The sequence below is a fragment of the Sorex araneus genome, chromosome X (assembly GCF_027595985.1).
Source record: "Sorex araneus isolate mSorAra2 chromosome X, mSorAra2.pri, whole genome shotgun sequence".
In the NCBI taxonomy this organism is placed as follows: Eukaryota; Metazoa; Chordata; class Mammalia; order Eulipotyphla; family Soricidae; genus Sorex; species Sorex araneus.
The window spans coordinates 143,900,792-143,916,401 of NC_073313.1; the positions used below are offsets into that span (position 1 = coordinate 143,900,792).

General features: G+C 40.0%; 1 pseudogene; it reads left to right on the plus strand.

The window, feature by feature from the left end:
* The first annotated feature begins 2,634 nt into the window (after nt 1-2,634).
* LOC129399789 (heat shock protein HSP 90-beta-like) overlaps nt 2,635-15,610 on the plus strand; it is a 29,808-nt pseudogene continuing 16,832 nt past the window's right edge.

Consider the following 15,610-nt stretch of genomic DNA (forward strand, 5'->3'; position numbering starts at 1 on the left):
TTTATCTTAATAGGATTTTAAAGTGACTCACCTTTTTTTTCTTCATCAAGACTTGAAGCTAGTCTGAAGTTTCAGCAGGAAAACCTGTTGTCTTTGAAATTTTTATGAAGGCACAATGCTGTGGCTTCAGGCTATCAGGCTGACACCTGAGATTAACCCATTATAACTCTTTGCTAAGTAGTTCTAGAAATTTTAGTTACCAAAAGTCTCAGAGATCAAATAAAACACTAGTAGGATAAGTTTTGCAACCAATATTATAACTCTAGAAACTCATGTTTTGAACCAAACCATTACTCTTAGAACCTGTTTTTAGGTACCACAATTTTTTCAACTCACTTTTAACAGTTCAATGAAGATGCAAAAAAATATACATATATTGACATATTAGCATAAGAAAACACTTGAACTCCAAATATTTATGGAAACATAAGAAAATTTTACTTTAGTGGCTTCTGTGCCTCTATTGTTTTGTAAAGTGGCCTAATCCTAATCTTTCATTAAAATTGGATGAGGCTTATAACATAAAGCCTTGCATTCTCTGAACTCTTATTTCACTCTAGTTTCAGGCACTAATTTGGCAGCTCTTTTCTAGATAATACAGATTCTGAAGCTCAAAAGAATTTCAACTTTTAACATCTATTAATGTTTTTCCAATAAGAAATTTTAAATTAAGAATTTTATTTTCTCTGTAGGCTCAACATTCTGATGAGAAATCTTTGTTTAAACCTGGTCTAACAGGTTCCAAAAACACCTACACCTTTTAAATTTCTGAGTTGCATATCACTCTTAACTCTTGTGATGCTGCTTGCACAGGTTTAAGGATTTCTACTTCTGATTTTAACCTGACTCAAGCATTTGAGTACTCAACACTAACAGACAGACATAAAGACAACAAACATCATATGTACATGTGCACACATATATACTTGATCAATTGATCTGACCCTTAAAAATGGCAAGGGAAAAACTGATGGAATGAGAAAGAAAGGTACAGAACCCACAGCAAAATTTGCTATGTTGGATGCTTGGGTCCTTGCTCTCCGTTTCCCAGCATGACCAGCCTGTTTCCTGTTTGTTAAAATTAGGTCAAGAAAGCGCTTTTGAGAATATAAAGCTGGCACAATAAATTCAGAGGGGACCCATCCTTATGGGTCCTTCTTTGGCTTAATTTTTAAAAGCTCCTAATTATCTCAAATCATAAAATTTTTACACAATGTTATGATTGTGTGAAATCATAAAAATAATTTAAAAAATCATAAAAATATGATTGTGTGAAATTTTAACAATTTCACAATACAAACATGCTTTCAGACACACACACAAAAGGCCATTTGTACGCACCAAACTTTAAAATAGCAGCATAAAAAAACACCTAAGCTAATTTTAACTTTGTACTATTTCATAAAGCTCTTGTTTATAACTAGGCAGGGACTCTAATTGCTCAACTAACTGGGGATTTAACTCCTTTATGGGAGATGAAGAAGAGCATTCATCAGAGAGTCTCAACTCCTTTAATCCTTCACTCAACAAACTCTCCTTCTGCTTCTGTCCTCTGGTTTGTCCTGAAAAACTTTATATGTAAAGGCCAGAGTTTCTTTTGTAGAAGGAGGGGGAGCAGAGGGCATGGGAGCCTGTAACGGCTCACCTTCCTGATCTTTACTTTCTGTCACTGAAGACAAGCTGGCATTATCCATTATTAGCCTCCATAATCCAAAAGCATCTTCAAGAGTTTTTTCAGGACTGCAATCATTATAATGCTGTTGTAGCTCTTGGCCCACCTGACTCCAAGTTTGTTCATTCAAAACCCCCCTTTTTGGGAACCAAGAACAAACTTCCTTAACATATTCAAGAAAAGCTTTAATTTGTTTCTCTTTTACCTTTATTTCCTTAGCGCCAAGCATCATTTGAAGAGTTTGCACAAATAGCTGCTGATGGCTGATTAGCCTGCCCCATGTTTTACTCCCTATTAATAACACAAAACCCCAACTTCCTAATTACTTACGACACGTCTCTTCTTGTTAAGGGCTCTTCACTGACTCCCCCGTGCTCGAATCCCTGTGTTCAGGCACCAAGTGCCGCGACACACACAGCTAGTCGAACATCAGCCCGAGAGAGGGAATGATTGCTGCAAAGACAGGGTAGGAAGGACTGTATGAAGGATACAGTAACTTTATTGCAAAATTCATGGGTTAATATAGTATACAGTAAACAATTCATGAAGCAGTCAAAAGTTACAGATTGATAAAGCTATTCTGTTTGCTGTTCTATTATGCAGGTGCTAACATGAGCAGTACTTTGTTCTCTCTAGCAAAACAGGGCAGGAATCTAGCAAAACAGGACGGAATGAGAATGTGGTTTCTGGCCCAGCCAAGGCGATCAGGCACAGCCTTCTCTTCAGCCCCGCTAACGGGGTTAGCCAAGAGGGCACGATTCTCCCTTAGGCCAAGTTCTCCCTGCCTGTCCTCTTTACAGAGGTCTGGGGAGGGGCTGCCGAAGCCAGTCCCCAACAGAAGTCTTAATATCTTGGATTGTATCCCTACAGCCTTTTGAAGTACATGATCTGGCCGCAGTTTGTACCCACCCTGGTCTCTAGTATTGGCAACTTCTCCTTAAAGTTGTCAGAGGATAAACACCATGAAGAGGAGATCGTGGAGACTTGCAAAAATTACCCAAAATTTGTGACTAATAATTAATGCCCTTTATTTTAACAAGAAAATATTCCCTTTAAAATAAATCAATAATTCATTTAATACTTTGTACAAAATTCACAGAGTGTCCTGATGAAACTTTCCAACTTAGACAGTGATAAATAGTTGACAGTTGACTTCATCCCTAACCTACAAGTAATGTATCTTGAGTTTGGTGCACACAGGCATTGGCATGATCAATCCTAGTCTCATAAATAGTTTGGTAATCATTATTAAATCTGGCACTAAAGCATTTATGAAGACTCTTAAGTTTGGGACAGATTTCTCAGTGATTGAGAAGTTTGATGTTGGTTTTTATTCTGCTTATTTGGTGGCAGAGAAAGTATTGTGATGATAAGCACTATGCTCAAAATATATTCTGCTTGGTATTTTGTCACAGTAAATGCAAACCACATTTAGCTTATTGGCTGGTTTGCCAAATTTCCTCCACCTTAAAGAAGACCAGATATAAATCTTAGTGGAAAGGAGAATCAAAGAAATGGTGAAGAAACACTCACATTTTCCATAATCCTTTATTTGGGAAAGGAATGAGAGAAAGAAATCAGTAATGATAATGCAGAAGAAGAAAAATGAAAAAGAAGAGGACAATAAAGATGGAGAGAAGCCCACAACTGAAGATCTAGGCTCAGATGAGGAAGACAATAAAATGGCAAGTATAAGAAAAATAAAACCAATTAGATTAAGGAGACATATATTGATTGGGGGAACTAAACACAACTAGCCAATTTGGACAAGAAGCTCTGATATTACCCACAAAGAATATGGAGAGTTTTATGAAAGTCTAACCAATGATTGGGAAGACTACATGGCAGTTAGTAATATTGCTTTAGATGGTCAGGTAGAATTCAGGGAATTGTTCATCATTTGCTTCCAGGATCTCTTTAACCTCTCTGAGAACAAGAATAAAAAAATAACATCAAACACTATGTTCACCATGTGTTCATCCTGGACAGCTATGATGAACTTATATCAGAGTATATAAACTTTATCTGTGGCATAGTTGACTCTGAAGATCTGCCCCCTGGTGTTCCCCCTGATAAATGCTCCAGCAAGCAAGTTCTTTTCTTTTTTTCTTTTTTTTTTTCGCTTTTTGGGTCACACCCAGCGATGCTCAGGGGTTACTCCTGGCTCTGCACTCAGGAATTACTCCTGGCGGTGCTTGGGGGACCATATGGGATGCCAGGGATCGAACCCGGGTCGGCCGCGTGCAAGGCAAACTCCCTACCCACTGTGCTATCGCTCCGGCCCCAAGCAAGTTCTTGAAGTACAAAATATAAAAAATGTCTTGAGATTTTCTATGAGCTGACAGAATACAAGGAGAACTAAAAGAAATGAGTATCATAAAGTATTTTTTAAAAAAACTAAAGTTTTTAATCCAGAAGACTCCAGTAACTGGAGCTGAGCTACTATGCTATCACATTTGTTTTTGTTTGTTTATCTATTCCTATTATTTCTTTCTCTTTAATTTCTTTTAAGATTTCATACATTTTATATTCATAAAGTAGTTCACAATAGTTCATTACAGATAACATCAAAACACCCACCCCATCAGCAAACATCTTCCTATCACAATAAGAGGGAAGTGTGTGAAGTTTGTTGCATTTCATTCTGGAGCCATTTAATCCTATATATAAGAGAAGACAAGCAAGTATGTTAAAACCAAACAAATGTGTGCTACTTTAGGTACATCAGTGAGCTAGAGTATAAGAAAAGCTTAAGGAAATACTGCATCACTCTCTTCTGGGAGTTTTATTTTATAGTCTCTGGATCTGGGCCATTGATGAGATTATATGGCACTGTGGGCATTTTGTGGGTGTGACTGCCAAGCTACTGGAAAACTAGGGAGCTAGGTGGAGGAGGCCCAGTCTCGATCGGAGCAGACCTGGAGATTTCAGTGACGGTCCCTCATACCTTTGACTCCCTCATGGGTGAGGCTCATCTGAGCACGTGGAGAGTGGCCTTGAGCATGGCTGTGGCTGGGTTCTGGAGGTTTTTGTCTGCCTGGGTTGTGCTTGAGGCAAGGAGGGATACTCAACCTGCCTGCCCTCTGAGGTGCCCTGGTGAAAACAGCCTGGCGCAGGGTCAGGAGATTCTGCATCTATCACATTTCTAAGTCTGGAAATGAGATGAATTCTCCCTCAGTATAGGTCTCTCAAATAAAGGAGATACAGAATTCCATTTATCACATCACTGGTGAGAACAAAAAGCATGTTGCAAACTCAAGCTTTTGTGGTAGAAGGAGTGCTTCACGTTAGTATATGTAACATACTCTCTTGATGACTACTGTGTGCAGCAGCATAGTAAGTGTGTTGGGAAGAGCCTGGTATCAGTTACCAAGGGAGGGCTGGGGTTTGTTGGAGGAGGAAGAGAAGAAGAATAAAATGGAGAAAACAGTGCTAAGTTTGAGAACCTGTAATAACTCATTGAGGAAATCTTGGTTAAAGAGGCTGAGACAATGACAATATCTAATAGGCTCATGAATTTCCCCTTCTGCACTGAGACTAGCAGCTATGACTGGACAGCCAGCATGATGCAGATTATGAAAACTTAGATCCTTCAGGACAACTCTGCAATTATGGCCAAAGAGCACCTGGAGATTAACCCCAATAAGCACAATGTGGAGACACTGGCAAAAGGCAGAGGCAGGTAGGAATGACAATGCTGGAACCAGAGATTTGATACAACAGATAAGGTGCTTGCCTTGTGCACTGTCTATCCAGGTTTTAACCCTGGCACAGCATACACTCTCCCAAGCACAACTGGCATTGATACCTGAGCACTGTGCTCAGGAGAGAGCAAGATCCAGGAGTAAATAACCATTTAGCACAGCTGGCTGTTCCCCACCCCATGCCCCCAAAAGAATGACAAATCTGTCAAGGACTTAGATGTCCTGATGTTTGACATATCACTGCTCTCCTCTGGCTTCTCACTTATCTCCAGGCTCACTTCAATTGTATCTATCCATGAGCACACTATGTTTTGGCATTGATGAAAATGAAGTATGGCTGAGGATCCCAGTGATGCTCTTTCTGACGCAAACTTATGAAATATCACCCTATTGAGGTGATAAGTGTGTATCTCACATTGAAGAAGTAGACCTGCAGATAAACCTTTGTAGTGTCTCCATATCTTTCTGTAGAAGTCCCCATTGGCCCTGTCTACTTTTTTCTCACTCCTGTCTTATATTTCTAAGGCATGATAGGGGAAGGGTGTCAAGCTACATCCCATCACTTATTTGGCAACAGGTGTGAGTATTGCATATTGCTTTTGTTTTGCTCTGAATTTTTTTTTTGGTTTCTTTTTTTTTTGCTTTTTGGGTCACACCCAGCGATACTCAGGGGTTACTCCTGGCTTTGCACTCAGGAATTACTCCTGGCGGTGCTTGGGGGACCATATGGGATGCCGGGGATCGAACCCGGGTCGGCCGCGTGCAAGGCAAACGCCCTACCCGCTGTGCTATCACTCCGGCCCCGCTCTGAATTTTTTAATGTGTGCAAAAAAAACCAATGCGGTTCTTTTTTAATTTTTATTTTTTAATTAGTGAGTCACCGTGAGGGTACAGTTACAGATTTACACATTTTCGTGCTTGTGTTTCCCTCATACAGTGTTCGTGAGCCCATCCCTCCACTAGTGTCCATTCTCCACCAACAATGAATCCAGTATCTCTTCCACTCCCCAATCCCATCCCCCCACCCAACCGCGCCTCTGTGGCAGGGCATTCCATTTTGTTCTCTCTCTCCTTTTGGGTTTTGTGGTTTGCAATAGTGGCCATCGTGTTCAGTCTCTAGTCTACTTACAGCACGTATCTCCCTTCCTGCGCGGGCTCTCCAATCACATTTTACTTTACCCTTCTCTATCTGGGCTGCCTTTCCCACAGCATGTGAGACCACCTTCCAAGCCATGGAGCCAACATCCTAGTATTATATACTACTTTTCTTCGGTGTTAGTCTCCTACTCTGTTATTTTATATTCCACAGATGAGTGCAATCTTTCTATGTCTATCCCTCTCTTTCTGACTCATTTCACTTAGCATGATACTTTCCATGTTGATTCACTTGTATGCAAAGTTCATGATTTCATCTTTTCTAACAGCTGCATAGTATTCCATTATGTAGATGTACCAAAGTTTCTTTAGTCAGTCATCTGTTCTCAGGCATTCGGGTTTTTTTCCAGATTCTGGCAATTGTAAACAGTGCTGCGATGAACATATAAGTGCAGATGTCATTTCAACTATACTTTTTTGCTTCTCCGGGATATATCCCCAGAAGTGATATTGCTGGATCAAATGGGAGCTCAATTTCAAATTTTTTGAGGAATGTCCATATAGTTTTCCAAAGGGGCTGAACCAGACGGCATTCCCACCAGCAGTGTAGAAGGGTCAATTTTTCCCCACATCCTCTACAACAGCTGTTGTTTTTGTTCTTTTGGATGTGTGCCATTCTCTGCGGTGTGAGGTGGTATATCATGGTTGTTTTGATCTGCATCTCCCTGATGATTAGTGATGAAGAGCATTTTTTTCATGTGCCTTTTGGCCATTCGTATCTCTTCCTTGCAAAAGATTCTGTTCATTTCTTTCCACCATTTTCTGATGGGGTTGGATGTTTTCTTCTTGTAGAGTTCAACCAATGATTTATATACCCCTTATTGGATGGGTATTGGGTGAATATCCTTTATCATTCTGAAGATTGTTTTTGTATTCTGGTCGCTATATCTTTTGCAGTGCAGAAACTTCTTAGTTTAATATAGTCCCATTTGTTTATCTCTTTTTCCACTTGGTCAGTTGCGTGTCATCTTTGAAGATATCTTTAGCTTCAATATCGTGGAGGGTTTTGCTGACCTTGTCTTCAATGTACCTTATGGATTGTGGTCTGATGTTGATGTATTTAATCAATTTTGATCTGATTTTTGTACATGGTGTCAGGTCGAGATCTAAGCCCATTCTTTTGCATGTGGTTGTTCAGTTATGCCAGCACCATTTGTTGAAGAGGCTTTCCTTGCTCCACTTCACATTTCTTGCTCCCTTGTCAAAGATTAGATGATCATATATTTGGGGTTGTGTGTAGGGTTATACAACCCTGTTCCAATGGTCTGCAGCTCTGCCTTTGTTCTAGTACCGTGCTGTTTTAATTGTTACCACTTTGTAGTAAAGTGTAAGGTTGGGGAGGGTGATCGTCGTCTTTTTCCCAAGAATTGTTTTAGCTATCCATGGGCGTTTGTTGTTCCATATGAATTTCAGGATTTCTTGCTCTATTTCTTTCACGAATGTCATGGGGACCCTATAGGGATCGCGTTGAATCTGTATAATGCTTTGGGGAGTATTGCCATTTTGATAATGTTGATTCTCCCTATCCATGAGCAAGGAATATGTTTCCATTTCCTCATGTCCTCTTTTATTTCATGAAGTAGTGTTTTATAGTTTTCTTTGTAGAGGTCCTTTACTTCTTTAGTTAAGGTGATTCCGAGGTACTTGATTTTCTGGGGCACGATTGTGAATGGGATTACTTTTTTCATATTCCTTTCCTCTGTCTCATTGTTTGCATATAGGAAGGCCATGGATTTTTGGGTATTGATTTTATTTTTTTATTTTATTTTTTAAAATTTATTTTATTGAATTACCATGTGGAAAGTTACAAAGTTCTCAGGCTTTTGTCTCAGTTATACAATGCTCAAACACTCGTCCTTTCACCAATTCCCATATTCGACCACCAACAAGAAAAAAAAAGGTTATACATCCCATGCACCACCCCCCCAACCACCTCCCCTGCATAGCTGAAAAATTTCACTTCTTTTTCTCTTTACCTTGATTGCATTCCATATTTCAACACAAAACTCACTATTGTTGTTGGAGTTTCAACATAGAACTCACTATTTTTTTTTCTTTTTGGGTCACACCTGGTGATGCACAGGGGTTACTCCTGTCTCTGCACTCAGGAATTACCCCTGGCTGTGCTCAGGGGACCATATGGGACGCTGGGATTTGAACCCGGGTCGGCCGAGTGCAAGGCAAACGCCCTACCCGCTGTGCTATCTCTCCAGCCCAGAACTCACTATTCTTGTTGGAATTTATCCCCCAAGAATACGACCCTATTGACAGGGAAATATTTGATAATTAGTTTTCCACTGGTGAGAATGAAGAAATATAGAGTCGTGCGGCCCTTGTGGCTGTGCGGTTTTAGGATTTCTGTATTTTAGTAATTAATTCCAGGTAGATGTAAGTTGGAAATTGAATCATTCCCCTTCCCGGGGCAGCATGGAGCAAAAGCTTAGTTCACAGTCTGGAGACATGGCTGCAAGCACTCGCTCGAACCCCAAGTCATATGGCTGGCTCTGGATCCTGCTCGTTCAGCAGCAAAGCAGCTGTGCCTGGCTATTGATTTTATAGCCTGCAACTTTACTGTACAAGTCTATTGTTTCTAAGAGTTCCTTGGTATAGGCTTTAGTATTCTCTAGATATAATATCATATCCTCTGCAAATAGTGAGAGTTTGATTTCTTCCTTTCCTATCTGGATGTCCTTAATATCTTTTTCTTGCCTAACCGCTATTTCAAGCAACTCCCGTACTATATTGAACAGAAGTGGTGAGAGTGGGCATTCTTGTCTTGTCCCTGATCTTAGAGGAAAGGCCCTTAGTTTTTCCCTATTGAGGATAAAGCTTGCCATAGGTTTGTGGTAAAAGGCTTTGACTATCTTGAGGAAAGTTCCTCCAAAACCCATTTTGGTGAGAGTTTTCATCATGAACTGATGTTTGATCTTGTCAAATGCTTTCTCTGCATCTATTGATATGATAAGATGGTTTTTATCTTTACTTTTGTTGATAGGATGGGTTATGTTGATTGATTTCCGAATGTTAAACCATCTTTGCATCCCCGGGATGAATCCCACTTGGACATGGTGTATGATATTTTTGATGAGTTGTTGGATTCTATTTGCGAATATTTTGTTGAGGATCTTCACATCGGTATTTATCAGAAATATTGGTCTATAGTTTTCTTGTTAGTGGTGGCTTTGTTTGTTTTGGGTATTAAAGAGATATGTGCCTCTTTAATACCCAAACTGTTATATAGAAACTGTTTGGGAGGTTTTTTCAGTTTTTCTTGTTTTTTCAGTTTCCTGGAAGAGCTTGAGGAAAACTGGCAACAGGTCTTCTTTGAATGTTTGAAAGAATTCTCCAGTGAATTCGTCTGGACCTAGGCTTTTGTTTTTGGGAAGACTTTTGATTACAGTTTCAATTTCCTTGATATTAATGTGTCTATTCAGGTATTCCACATCTTCTTGGTTCAGTCTTCGGAGATTGTAGGAATCAAGGAATTCATCCATTTCTTTTAGGTTCTCTTGTTTCGTGTCATACAGACCTTCAATGTAGTCTCTGATGACCTTTGAATCTCATTGGTTTCTGTTGTGATGTCCCCCTATTCATTTCTGATTTGGTTTATTAGGGTTCTCTCTCTTTCTTTGTGAGTCTTGCTAGTGGTTTATCAATCTTGTTTATTTTCTCAAAGAACTAACTCTTGGTTTCATTGACCTTTCAGATAGTTTTCTGAGTGTCCATGTCGTTAATTTCTGCTCTAATTTTTATTATTTCTTTCCTTTGGTCTGGTTTGGGTTCCTTTTGCTGGTCCTTTTCTAAGATCTTGAGCTGTGAAGTCAAGCTATCTATGTAGGCCCTTTCCTCCTTCCTGAGGAATGCTTGCAGAGCTATAAATTTTCCGTTTAACAAGGCTTTAGCTGTGTCCCATAGGTTTTGGTAGCTCGTGTATTCATTCTCATTTGTTTCTAGGTATCTTTTTATTTCTTCCTTGATTTCCTTCCTGACCCACTCATTGTTAAACAATGAGTTGCTTAATTTCCAGGTGTTTGATTAGGTTCTCCGTGTCTGTGTGTGATTAGCTTCTATCTTTAGCGCATTGTGGCTGAAAAGATTGTTGATACAATTTCGTTTTTTCCAATTCTATTGAGGTAGGTATATTTTGTGGCCCAGTACACCATCTATTTTGGAAAATGTTCCATGTGCACTGGAAAAGAATGTGTATTCTTTCTTTTTGGGGTGTGAAGCACTGTATCAGTCTATTGGGCGCCTCTCTTCAATTTCTTCTTTCAGCATCAGTGTTTCCTTGCTGAGTTTTGTTCTTGTTGATCTATCCAGAGGTGATAAGGTAGTGTTGATGTCTCTGACTACTATTGTGCTGCTAGTGATGTCCTCGTTAAAGGAGTTGTTTTAATTATTTAGCCGGTCGTTCATTAGGTGCATATATGTTTAAGAGTGTGATTTCTTCCTGTTGTACATATCCCTTGATAAATGAAAAATGACCTTCACTGTCCCTTCTAATCTTTTTCAACCTGAAATCTATGATGTCGGATACAAGTATGGTCACCCCAGCTTTTTTTAAGGGAGTTGTTTGCCTGCAGGCTTGTTCTCCATCCTTTGACTTTGAGTTTGTGTTTGCTCTGACTGTTCAGGTGTGTTTCTTGCAGGCAGCAGAATGTTGGGTTCAGTTTCCGGATCCATTTTGCCACTCTGTGTCTTTTAATAGGTGCATTTAGGCCATTGACATTGAGGAAGATTATTGTCATGGGGTTTTGTGTCATCTTTCTGTGGGGTTTGTTGTTCTAGTGGGGTACTTCCTTGTCTTACAATAGCCCCTTTAGTACTTCTTTTAAGTTTGGTTTTGAGTCTATGAAGTTCCTGAGCTGTTGTTTATCCAAGAAATAGTGTATGGTTCCTTCAAATTTTAGTGAAAGTTTAGCCGGATAAATTATTTTTTGTGAGGTGTTCATTTCGTTGAGTTTTTTCACTATGTCCCACCATTGTCTTCAGGCTTGGAGGGGTTCCCCTGATAGGTCTGCTATAAATCTGAGGGGTGATTCTTTGTATGTGATTTCCTTCTTTGACCTTGCTACTTGCAGTATTGCGTTTCTATCCACAGCATCCGTCATTCTGACTATGATATGCCTTGGAGTCTTTTTATTCGGGTCTCTTTTTGCTGGTACTCTTCAGGCTCCTTGGATCTGGATGCCTACCTTCTCCAGCTCTGGGAATTTCTTAACAATGATGTTTTTCCACTGTGTTTTTTTCATTGCGAATAGTTCCCTGTGCTTCTGGTACCCCAATGATTATTATGTTGTTCCTCTTGACGTCATCCCCTAGGACTCTGATTCACTCTAGATCCATTTTGAGATCTTTTGCCATTATTTGTTGCTGTCTGTAAGTTTTGTGCAGCTCATCTTCAAGTTCACTGATTCTGTCTTCGGCTGTAGCCATTCTACTGTCGAGGGCTCCTCCTGAGGTTTTCAATTCATCTACCGATTCCTTTATTTGTGTGACTTCTGTTTGTAGCTTTGAAATTTCTGCTCTCAATTCTTCCTGCATTTTCTTGGTGGACCGTTCCAATGCTTCATTTATATCCTGCCTTAATTTATTGGATGTCTGTTCCATGGTTGCTTGGAGTAGGTCGACTCTCCTCAAGATTTGCTCTCTGAATTCTTTATCGGAAAGGTCGTATATGTGAGTAGCCCCTGTTGAGGTTTCTGGAATCATTACTTCATCCTCTCTTCGTGGAGGGGATTTTCACTGTCTCTTCATATTTTTATTGAAGTATAGAGTTTCAACATTCTAGTTGTCTATCCCTATTCTTTCTTGCTGCATGTGTGGGGGCTCTGGATGTGCTAAATTGATGATGGTAACCTTGTTCCTATTCTAGAGTTCTTACTCTCAGGTGCTCTTCCTGATTTATGTGGGGCCTCTAGTGAAGGCTTAATGCTATGTTCTCTTTACTAAGGTTTTGTGCAGCTTCTATTGTTCACTGATTGTTTTGTGAAGTTAGAATAAGCTAATGTGCTATTTGACTTAGAGTGATTGAAATGGCCAGGGTGGTTTTCAAAGAAACAGACTGTACATATTATGCTAAAGCAGAAAATGTTAATTGCAGCCTCAACGTTAGCGCTCCCGTGAGTGGCCACGCCCCTTTTGAGACCACGCCTCTTGGGATACGGGCCACTCCCCCAGTAACCTCTTGAGACCCTGGGATGTCCGGTCTGAGAGAGCTATCTCATTCCAGGAGGCGGGGCTTGGGTGGACTGATTAGCTGAAGTCAGGGGCAGAGTTAGAGAGCGTGCAGTGAGGCATGGTGAAGGGAGACAGAGGCAACAAAGCAGTTCTTAAAAAGAGAGATTTCAGATACCCCATTTCACATTTTCACTTGAATATCTCATAGCATCTTAAAAGTATTATGTTCAGAGACCAGGGCAGTAGTATATTGGGTAGGGTTTTTGTCCTCCATGCAGCCAAACAGGTTCGATCTCTGGCATCTCATATTGTCCCCCAAGCTTGTCAGGAGTGACTCTTGATGGCAGAGCTAGGAGTAAGTCCTGACCACAGCCAGGTGTGGCCCCCAAACAAAAAAAAACCATTATGTTCAGAAGAGAACTTTGGATTTTCCCCTCAAACTGCTTTCTCCCTAGACTTCCCTATCTCATTGAATTGTATTAATATGTAACACATTTACTAACATAAAAAGACTGAGTGTAATCCTAGGTTTCCCCTTTCCCTCACCCCATACTTCAGCACACACTGTCAAATATACTATAAATCAATACTTAATTCCTTCACTGTTCTTTCATCTCTACTGTAACCCATTTCCAAGACCACATCAATTCATTCCCAGACTAGTCCCATATCTACCTTGTTTATCTGCCAGATTATATCAATTCCCTACTTAAAATTAACTCATGTCCTAAAAATGAAACCCTAACCCCTATCATAGCCTACAATGTCATCATCAATTGATCTATAACTCAGAGAAGATTTGTTATTTAGCAACACTGTTCTATAAATGGAACATATGCTACCCATTTTCTGTTGTTTGCATGGTTTATTTCCCCTCTTTGTTATCTCAGTCAAGAAGTTATCTCTGCAAATAACTCCTCAAGATCACTCAAAATATATTTATTTTATTCATTTTACTATGCTTTCTGTTTTCCATTAGCTATTCACAATTGGAAGGTATTCTATTATTTTTTGTCCCCATATTTATTTTATATCTATTCTCAATATAGTTCTAATACAAAGAAATCTGGTCTGATCTTTTTATTGCTCTGTCAAATGTGCATTTATTTGTCAGTTAAACAAACAGTAAATTTTCAAAATTCTTATAGTTTATATTCACCTCCTGTTGGGGCTGGACTATGCTACCAGGATGAGCCCAGGAGTTTGGATGAGGTTGAACATATTCTTTTGGCTGCCTTAGTAAATAATTGCCTAAATTATAACAATTGTCAGTCTTTTCTCACAGATCCCCGCTTCTGCTTAAGCCTGTTGTCAGTATGCAGATCCTAGGTACTAAGCCTGTTTGTTGTCAGTATGCAGATCCTACATTGTTTATTTTCCCGTATGCAGAAGAACTTTGCATGATCTTCCTGTAACTCCTTTGGTAACTGTATTGCACCCTTAAGAGTTTCCATGATCAATAAAAGGAGATTATGGGGCTCTCTACCTTTGTCTAAGAGTCAGAGAGAACCTAGACCCTCCATGAAATACATTTCTTCCACGTTCCTTGTCTCAGCGCCTCCGACCGCAAGAATGTTCATGAAACATCTGGCGCCCAACGTGTAGGCCCGAAGGTAAGGACCGGTACAGAAGAAACTGAGAGGGAAAACGTTGCACCGAGCTTGCATAGCCTCTCGGAGATTGGAGAAAAAAAGGGTGATGGGCAATGGGCAGTTCCATAACGTCACAGAGGAGGTTTATTTTTATATCTTTAATTCTGACAAAAGCAGCTGGTCTGCCTTTGAAGGAACAAGTAGTGCGACGCCTCCTTGAGAGGGTAAATAAGTATTGTTATTGGTTTGAGCCCAGAAATAGAGATCAGTTTAATTTAGAACTGTGGAAAAGAGGAGGAAAAGAAATGTCTCGTGCCCATCAGAAAGGGGACTTGATCCCTGCAGAGGAATTGGACGTCTACGGTGTAATCACCACGGCCCTGATTCCTGTCCAGTCCGACTCGGAGTCGGAAGAGGCTCCTCAGAGTGAGCCTGGTCCTTTGTTCCCTGAGTGGATGGTGAGTGTGAATGCAAAATGCACAGCCCACTAGAGAGTAGCTGGTCGGGGAGTGTGGGAGACGTCCCCACTGTCCCCGGGACACCCCAGAAATGGGGTACTGTTTGGTAGGACATCTTGGCCTGGCAGGAGTTAACTGAACTCCTAGTTTTTAACCGGTCTAGGTAAAAACAAGAGCTTTTGTGAAACAGTGCAGAGATAAAATTAGTTGTGGTGTTTCCTTATGCTGCTATTTAAAACTTTAGTGAGTGCCAAAGACTTTTTATGTGTATGTATCTGAAAGCGTGTTTGTAGTGTGAAAATGTTAGTGTCCAGGTCTGGTGTGAAGATTTTATGATTTAAGGTAATTAAGAACTTTTTGAAGTCAAAGCAAAAAAATGGTCAACATTTTTCCAACTTCGGTTTATAATAACTGTCATAATTGCTGGCTTTATAGTAACAAAAGCGCTTTTTGACCCAATTTTAATAAGCAGGAGACAGGCTAGTTAGACTGAGAAATGGGGAACAATCCCATCGGCCGACAGGGAATTTTACCCTGGGGACTGCCCTTCCTTTCTAAGTCTATCAGTTTTTTCCCTACCATTCTTGAAGGGTCAGATCGATCAAGTATATATGTGTGCACATGTACGTGTGATGTTTGTTGTCTTTCTGTCTGTCTATCTGTGTTGAGTACTCAAATGTTGGAGTCAGGTTATAATCAGAAGTAAAAATCCTTAAACCATCCAGCAATTCAAAAAGTTTAGGTGTTTTTGGAACTTGTTAGGCAAAGATTTAAACAAAGATTACTAATCAGAATGTGGTGCCTACAGAGAAATTGAAATTTTTGATCTAAAATCTCTTATTGGAGAAA